The sequence below is a fragment of the Pyrus communis genome, chromosome 9, assembly GCF_963583255.1.
Source record: "Pyrus communis chromosome 9, drPyrComm1.1, whole genome shotgun sequence".
In the NCBI taxonomy this organism is placed as follows: Eukaryota; Viridiplantae; Streptophyta; class Magnoliopsida; order Rosales; family Rosaceae; genus Pyrus; species Pyrus communis.
Genome location: NC_084811.1, coordinates 26,350,378 through 26,360,134, shown reverse-complemented (window position 1 = coordinate 26,360,134; position 9,757 = coordinate 26,350,378). Strand labels below are relative to the sequence as shown.

Genomic DNA, 9,757 nt, shown 5'->3' with positions numbered 1-9,757 from the left:
AAACATTATTGATCTGGAGAAATCAGAACTGTGTTTTTGTTCCGAAAACATTTAGAGTTGATGACCCGGATGAGGCTTCAAACAGTCCTATATAAATGGATCGCTTTAGGCATTAAGCCTAACCAGATGGAATCCACCTCAAAACTGTAATGTTTCTCAGAACTTTAGAATCTAAAACAGGAGGCAAAAGCCATATACTTGAATTCATCCATGTTTATCACTAATTTCCCAGCCTCTACTAGGTAATGCTAGTGCACAGGATTGTGTGTAAACCCATCAGCTCATACTCGTCTCACAAATTCATAAAAAAGCACGTAAACCTTTGCTGTGTTTTTGCTTGAGACTACATGAGTTGTCTTGGATGCCTATTGCTGGTTCTTGCTTCCTGGTCAGATGTGGTAATCACCTTCTGGCTTGGGTTAGTACATTTTGCACTTCAAACTGAATTGTTGATCATTTCTAGAGTTTTGAAATATGAAGGAAAGGCAATTTTACGAAAGTTTAGATACCGCGATTTTATTAAGGTTGTTGAGCTATCTGTTCTCTTTTTGTTTGCAGTATTTGTAAACATATACTCAACAATGGAAGATCCTCTTGCTTACCTGTCGGCTTCATTGATTCCTTATTAATCTTGAAATCAGGCAATCATTTAGGTAAAGTTAAATTTGTATGAGTTGTTATATTGCCGTGGAACAGTGTACAACATTGCTGAATCTATCAGGACAGGAAAAGTGGTTACAAGATAATAGCATGTAATTTAATTGGCTTACAAGTTTCTGTTTAGCCGAACTGAATTTTATCCGGTTTCAGTCATAATTCATAGCATCTCTTCTGTAAGCGAACTTTCTTAGTTGGTGTTAGGAGTGTTAGCTGATCGTACCATATGAAATTAGCTTCACGATACCATCACATAGTATCCTCCGATGGAGTCAATCACCAACCAGGTTAGAAACCACAGGTAGAGCTGGAACAGTATTAAAATTTGGTCCTCAAGCACCTCTTTGTGTATCTTTGGATACTGATAATCTAATCACTCATCCTAAAGGTTAAGCGTCACGGGGGGAGTCTCCAATCAAAAAGCCGTTGCATGTACAAACGATCATTCGAGATAAGATTTTGGGCATTGCCTCTGGTGGCAGCACCTATCTAATCTCATCCTTGCTCTAAAGGCAAATTTCACCGATCGAACTGTGTCAATGACAAAATACCTCTCGATCAATTCGATAGTTTGGTGGTACCCTTGGAGATACTTTAAGGAGTTGGCCGCTCACCTTAACTTCGACACCTTATGGTATTTGTTGATGTGTAAAATCGTTATACGTGCTTCACATCACTTAATATATGCAGTTCACATATTTAGTTTGAATGCCGCCTTGGTTTTACCAAAATACCGGATATAACAGGAACTTGGAAATAGAAATTTGACAAATCCAAAAACACCGGCCAAATGACACTCGAAAGTTGTATATTTGGGAGAATGAAACCCATAAATCTAAAATATATTTGACACTGGAATATATGAAGCACGGGAACGCATTTGGCGCTTGCATTGAACGTGCAGGCCTTCATGACTTTTGATCAAAGTTACGATATTAGACGCTTAGTTGCATTAGGAGAGGATACTGTTTGAATTCCTTCATGTAAGAACTTATTCTTCTTTTTAATAACGACGTAACAATATTGTACCATATAAACATCATAAATAAAATCATTCATTCTTTTTTATCATCTAGAGATCATTTTTGTAAAAAAAAGAAAAAAATGATCTAATTAATTTGGATACCGTATGGTCATCATACGAATCAAACACATATCATGACAGGTGTTATTTGTTACCATAAACATCAATTTATTTGACATGTATAGATGGCTAAATAATATTCAAATTGGATGAATTTTTTAAAGATTGTTTTTAAATAATGATATATATATATATATATATATATAAGTAAATAAACGGTTCGATATGACGTTTGTATGATCACGTCGAAAACATGAGTGGCTTCTTACCAAACATTACTGTAATAGAATTGAGAAACTCAAAATCCTTACTATACATATTGCATTTCTAAATCAATTTTGATCACGTCTCAACAAACATCATCATTATTGTTTACAATAATCAGCCATCCTTATCCTTAATAATCATTGTCCTCTCATACTTCTGTACCCACATAAATTGATCCCGATGTGTTTATCACACGCCAAAAAGAATGTTATTAAGTCAGTCCACATACACAAATCACCATGTTTTTTTTTTTTTTTTTTTTTTTTTGAACCCACACAAATCACCATGTTTACCATAAAGCCAAATGCTCATCATTTATAGACTAGAGGACTCTTGCTAGGGAAATTGCATGGATGGGAACTATAGAACCACGTGAGATAATTTCATTAGTTATCGTTATACCAACTTAGATATGTACATAGGAACAATACTTATCTCTTAACGTATACGAAGTCATTCCTATTATTGTGATGATTTGACATCATTTTATGGTACATACATAATAATTGAAATTGGGCAATGTTATTCACACACTCGTTTTTACTTCTCACATAGCCCTCTTAATTTTTGACCATCAGATCAAATGAATTAAAGGAGATTAATGGCAAAAAAATTAATAAGAGTGTTGGAAGTAAAAATGAGTGTGAATAGCACTATCCCTGAAATTATTCATTCTCTTTATGATCATCTTTGGAAAAGTTCATTCATTTTGAAGACTGTTTACTCATCTAAGTTGTCGGACAAATCGACAATCATAGTAACAAATAATATACTCATGATGAACCGTCAAATTGTAATACATCGTCTTCTAAAAAGTTTACATGTAAAGAGCTAAATAGTGTACATATACGGTAGAATTGTCACTTTTTTTTTCCCGTCAATTTGCTATTTATTTAGCACTTTGTCACCTATGTTTGTCCTTTTTCGGAAAAATGTATTTACTTCCATAGTATAACAGAAATAATTCAACGCGCAAATCCTTTTTGTAAGCATCCAAATAATTCTTCAAAATCCTTGTTCTTTTACTTACGTATATCTCAACCCTTTGACCTTTCACACACTCCCGCTTTCTTTTACGTACTCCAACTAATTATTAAGGGTACAAGTCAGCAATACACTTAGAAATACAAATATCAATACAATTAGCAAGTTTATTAGTATTTGGTTAGAATTGTTAGGCTTTCTAGTATAAAATCAAAGTGTATAATCTTCATTCTTTTAAGTCAATATACAAGTCTCATATTTCTCTCCCTAAATTCTCTCTAGTTCATCTTTCTCAGTTACTCTTTCTTCTCCATTTTCTCTTCGATTCTGTGCTCTCCAACTATTTGAAGAAATGCGTCAGTGAATTCTTTGATCTCTACTCTATTCTCTGGTATGGAAGAAAGATTAGACATGTGTGCAGTCCAAGTGTTTGTCAAAATGCCCAACTTAGAAGTTTCATGTGAAGGTTATGTTTCTCTTTTCTCCGAATTCTTGAACAATTAGAATGAATATTTTCTGGGTTTTTTGGGGGTTTTTAATGGTTTCGACTAATTGCTCCAAACAAGATAGTTCTTTGTTGTCTTTGGGTTTTGCATCTTTAATGTTTTGCTGCTTATTTTCTCTCTTGGTTCGTGTTTTGAGATTTCATTAAAATGGGTTTTTCTCGACAAAATGGTGTCATATTTATTGCTTATGTCAATTAGACTATTGGGCACAAAGTTGTTCTGGTTCAAGAAGGACGTTACACCATTATCAAACTAGTTATGGAATGAGAAAAATTACAGTAAGCCATTCTTGTGATTAGAAGTCATTTAAGTTGATATGTTGAGAATTAAGAGCATGGAGCCATCTTTCTTTTGCCTTGAAGCAGTCTGCATTTGAAGGTTTACAGAGAGCGTTGGTCATATCCTGAAATGCACACATTGCATTGTTGGGCTGAAGATTGACTTGAAGAAATGAATTTTTCTCTCTTTAATGGGTTTGATTTTTCTACGAATCTTGATATGTTTGGAGAAATGGGTGTGAATTCTTGAGTTCTGGCATATATTAGTTCATGGTTATTCAGATTAATTATGGTATGTGCTAAAATGAGAAGTGTAATGTCTAAGAAGATTGTTCAGGAGCAAACTGAGGAGTTTATGCAATATATTTCCTTATCACAACCTATAATGTTGAGTTTAACCAGCTCAGTTGTTAGCATGTATCTATTGTAAGTCCGATTATAAGTGTCCTAGAAAAAGATGAAGTTTGAAGAAGTTGTCAACGGTAAATCCAACGAAGGGTAATCCCATGTTGTGAGTAGGTAAATCCCACAAAGGGTAATCCTACATAGATGTTGATTTTCTGTTGTTGAAATTGTGAAGGCCGATGCCATTGTTAAAAGTAGTTGTTTCTGGTAAAATCCACAAAGGGTGATCCCGTGGTACTATAGTTAAGGCCGATGTCATACTAAAGTTTGTTAATTTTTTGTTTTAAAGGCCGAAGTCAATGTTAAATGAGATTGTTGACGGTAAATCCCACGAAGGGTAATCTCGTAAGAAGTTGTTATACCGGCATGAGGGTGTGCTACGACTACTTTAAAAGGTTGTTCTTTGTGAAGCTCCTGCTAGAGGCAGAGGAAGGGTGTCATGATTTCAGTACACTGGTTGGAGTTAGAACTATGCAAAATTTGGAAAGATCAACAAGAGACAGAGGTTTTGGAAAATATTCAAAATCTGATTGATGTTGGCACAAATGATACTTTTCATATGCTCTATAACTCACATGGGAATGGTTTTGATATGGAACAAGGTGATATACATGAAGATATTATGACATGGAATGAATCTGAGGTGGATGAAGATGGATTGCAAGATTGCAGATGGTTCAACTCTGTTCTGTTTTTTGGTTTCATAGCAGTGATTGCAGATGTTCTTCCAATCTCAAACTGGGTTTCCATAGTTGAGATTGAGGGGGAGTATTATAGGTACAAATCAACAATACATTTAGAAATACAATTAGCAAGTTTGTCAGTATTTGGTTAGAGTTGTTAGGCTTTCTAGTATAAAAACAGAGTGTGTAATATTCATTCTTTTAAGTCAATATACAAGTCTCATATTTCTCTCTCTAAATTCTCCCTCGATCATCTTTCTCAGTTACTCTTTCTTCTCCATTTTCTCTTCGATTCTCAAATATTTCAATGTAGTTAACACTAATGATCTCCCAGTTTATCACTCGTATTTTCCCCTCTATAAATACTCCTCTAAACTCCCAAATATTTGCATAAACCAATACTCCTTATCAACATCAGATTCCTTATTATTGTTCCCCTTTAGGCTACTACTTTTGTAAAGAGAGACAAACATTAGAGATGGAGATCATTAAGACTTCGCTCCTAGCATTTTTCTTTCTTCTTCCGCTTGTAGTGGCTGACCTTAGGGTTGGTTTCTACAATGCTACATGTCCCCAAGCTGAATCGATCAAACGGCAAGTCGTGCAGAGACGGTTTGCAACTGATTCATCTATCACTGGAGGCTTGCTTCATGTGCATTTTCATGACTGCTCTATTAGGGTAAGCTACATTCTTATATTCAAACACATATTTTATTCGTGTGCATTTTCATGACTGCTTTGTTAGGGTAAGCTACATTCTTATATTCAAACACATATTTTATCATTTATTTTTTATATATACGTCTACTTGCGTAATACTTCTTCTTCTTAATTTAGGTAATATTTTAGTAATTAACTTTGTTTTATAAAGTTAGGACCAAAGTGTAGGTGTTATACAATTTTTTGTCATCAGTTTGAATGTAGTTTGATACTAGTTATCAATATCAATCTCTCATTTCATCAACAATTAACGCCTAAATTATTTTCTCCAAAAAGAAAATAAAAAGTTGATGCTGTTTTAATTAAATAGCATTTCATCGAAAGAGAAAAAAGGAAGTTGATAAGTACGTTAACTATTAACCAATGAACTTTATATGTATTGCAAGTTTGTGATATATCAATACTTATAGATTCAACCAAGAAGAAGTCATCTAAAAAATCGGCAAGGCCAAACTTGATTGTACGAGGATACAAGCTTATTGACGAGATCGAGAAAAGCCTGGAGGCTGTATGTCCTTCAATTGTGTCCAGCGCATATATCATAACCCTAGCAACCCGAGATTCAGTTGTTCTTGCAGGAGGACCACGCTATGTTGCTCCCACAGACGCTGTGACGGGCTCGTATCAAACCCAAACGTTGTTAACTTGCCCAGTCCATCATTTTCAGCGTCTCAGGCTTCGCAATCTTTCACTACCAAAGGGATGACCCTCAAGGCCGTCTCTGAGATTTCAGAGGTCATGTGCGAAATTTATAAAATGGCCTCTCCTTAAGATAGTTTTTTTTTTTTAAAAAAAAAAAAAAAAGTAAAACAATGTATTGATGTAAGAAAACAATCACTTAAATCAAAACAAATTTTGGCACTCACTGATTGCAAGTTTACATATGTCATTAATTATAATTAAAAAAGATGCAAGCATAACCTTCACTAAATAATCAAAAGCAGTTCAATCTTAAACAACCAAACATGAAAAAAAACTTCAAAACTTTAACTATAAAATTTCACTTGAATATATGACATTATTATACAATAAAGTCGAAAAACTGTTGTATTTTGGGGTGTTATTATTGACAATCAGAATATCTCATTGTACTCCAATTTTTTATATTGAGTAACGTTAGGGAGATTAAATTTGTAGACTAAATTTTGTAAATTAGACATATGAGTTGATATACGTGCTCATTTCCTATTGGTGACACATCATTTAGTTTACAAACTTAGTCTTCCTCGCATTGCCCTTTCATATTTAAAAAGGAAAAAAAAATTACTCTTATAAGGAATGCAATGAGATTTTAAAATGTTAACAAGAGCCATTTTCTAAATATAGAACATTATTACGTAATATTAGATGGCAAAATTTTGGGAGTCCCTTCAATTTTGGGACCCTATGCGACTGCACCTTTCGCTCACCCCCAGCGCCCCCTCTGATGACCCTAAATGCCCTGGTGACCCTATTGGGTGCACACACGGTTGGTGTTGCCACGGTAATTTTTTCCAAAACAGGCTCTCAAATTTTCAAGGGTTAGGATCGATCTCCTGATCCCTCAGGATCCAGCTTTGGTTTCAAAGTTGAGCACACTCTGTGTAGCTAGCAATAACTCTTCTACATTTTTGGACCAAAACACATCTTCCACTTTTGATAACCAATTCTACAACCAGATTCTTTTGAGAAGAGGTGTGTTGCAGATTGACCAAGAGCTTGCTTCGGATACATCTACGGTTGGTATTGTTTCTGGATTTGCATCAAACAGCCTGAGGTTTAGTTAGAGCTTTGCAATTGCTATGTTAAAGATGGGGAGTCTCCAGGTGCTGGTTGGAAAATGCTGCTGAAATTAGAAAAAAACTGTAGGGTTTTTAATCCTGCGAAGCCAAAGAACTAATTATTTTAGGGGGGTTCTAATTAATAGTTAATTAGTTTCAATATTCTTTCTTGTTAAGAACTTTAAGAAGTAAGTCCTACTAAGTCGTTGCGCATGGTTGTTAATTATGCGTTTGATAACTACTAGCTAGGGGTTGCAATCATATATGAGGTGATAGGAATCATACTTTCTTCATGCTTGGTACATGATAGACATCTTTACGCGGCACCTGGTTAGTACTGTACCTAGGCACAACTATTGTCTTACCGGTATGAGATATCGGCAACCTTGACTCATTGGCTGTCACCACCAAGCAACCTCCCTTGTACTCAGTCAGGTTCTGTAACATCTTATTATCACCTGTCATGTGGTTTGAGCAGCTTGATTGGATGATCTAGTGGACAGAAAACATATCAATGTCGAACTACAATAAGGTAAGAAGGCGCACGTTCTACTCTCTGTCTTTTCTTTTTTTTATTGACCAGCCATGTTCATGTTAATTGACTCAAGTCGTTTTTAGGAATAAAAATACAATTAACATGAATATTTCTTGACTTATACTATAGACTTATTATTCCAACTTAGTTTTCTTGGCTTAAGCTTAACATTGATGGCTAGTCTAAAAGAAATCCTGGTCTTCTTGCTTGTTGGGAAGTTTTTAGGGATTGGCATGGTCAGTTTTTTGGAGGATTTTGTCAAGGTATTGGTCATCAGAATTCTTTTTATATGGATTATCAGCAAATTTTATTGGTGTCGGTTTCGCTTATCATTGGGGTTGGCATACAGTTTGGTTAGAAAGTGATTCTTCTAGTGTTCTTACTTATCTCCGTTCGGATGATTTTGTTCCTCCTTGACTTACTTTGTATCCAATGGTTCACTTGCTTTGTATTATGAAGGATAAGATTTTATGTCCCTCTGACCAAGTATAACATTATTATTATTATTTTTAATAAAATTCTTTTTGTACCGTCAAGATTTTCTTTTAAAAAAATATTATTAACGTATTATTAAGTGGGATTTTTTCCTTTTGTGGTACACACATTTGTATCTCTATATATCGTAAGAATGCACATATTTAGATTATTCCATTCGTATATATTTTAGCTTGATTCCCATATATGTTGACCAGCCCGTCCATGAAAAAATGAACATATCTCATCCTCTGCGAAAAATGCATCTTCGTCAGACAAATTTCATTATAAGTAGCGTTCGATTTCTTAATATTATTTGAAGATCATCCATAATCGATCTTAGGCCGTCTCATTCATATTGCAAATCAAATTCTCAAGTTTCAAAACCCAAAATCAAATTTCAAATTAAAGTCTCAAACATGTTGGATATTTTGTGAGTTATGGCTTAGAAAGAACCATATGCAAGTTGGCTAAGAAAGATGACATAAAGGTTTCAAGCAAAGAGAGGATGAGAGAATTTTCAACCATTTCGTCTCGAAAAAAGAATGCTTCAAAGTGAGTAAACATGCTTTCTTTCAGAACTTATTTTGCTCACATATTTAGTGTGCAAAGAAAATGTCCAAATAAGTCCTATGAATATAATAAACCCACCCTATGGTTGGTGCTAGTCAAATTTGCTACTATATCATCCTAACGTTAGGTCGACTTATATTGGGCTTTTTTCTTCTTCAGCTTGAGCCTTGAAGGGCTATTGGAGTAACATGATTGAAAACGAAGCAAATTTGCGCCTACTCTAGCATGAAAAGAAAAGAATAAAAAAGAAATGAAGTCCAAAATCTTCATTTCGGACCTCAAATATTGAAATGATATATCTTAATGTCGTTCGATATTAGATTACTATAGTGTTAGTATTTGATCACTATTTAGTTGGTATTTGATTTTAATTAGTTTAACAATAAATATTAATTTCTTATAATTGAAAGGAATATGAAAAATCGATCACAGTAATAGAAGGGAACTATTAAAGCTACAGTACGTAGAACGAGAAAGAAACCCACAATCACAGTGAAGATTCCTTGTGCTGTCACTGAAATTGGCAGTTTCCCATTTATGGCTAAATTCCAAGAGTCTAGAAAACCTTGTAAACTTGACAGAAATGGCGACCCCACCAAACTGCCACAGACCCATGCAACATAATATTATTATCAAACAATTCTATTTCCAATCCTTTAAAAATATGGAACTTTAACGAAAAGTTTTCAGTACTGTTTATTTTAACGAAAAATCACATTTTTACACTAAAAAGTTAATCTTAGTACTATTCACTTTACTCTTTATTTTGTCCTCATCGTTAAAACTCAAAGTTTTCAAACCATTTTCATTAGTTTTCCTTTAAAATATCAT

At 34.3% G+C, this 9,757-nt stretch overlaps 1 pseudogene; it reads left to right on the top strand.

Moving 5' to 3' along the window:
- The first annotated feature begins 5,342 nt into the window (after positions 1-5,342).
- On the top strand, positions 5,343-7,463 carry LOC137744603 (peroxidase 44-like; annotated as a pseudogene).
- Positions 7,464-9,757: the final 2,294 nt, after the last annotated feature.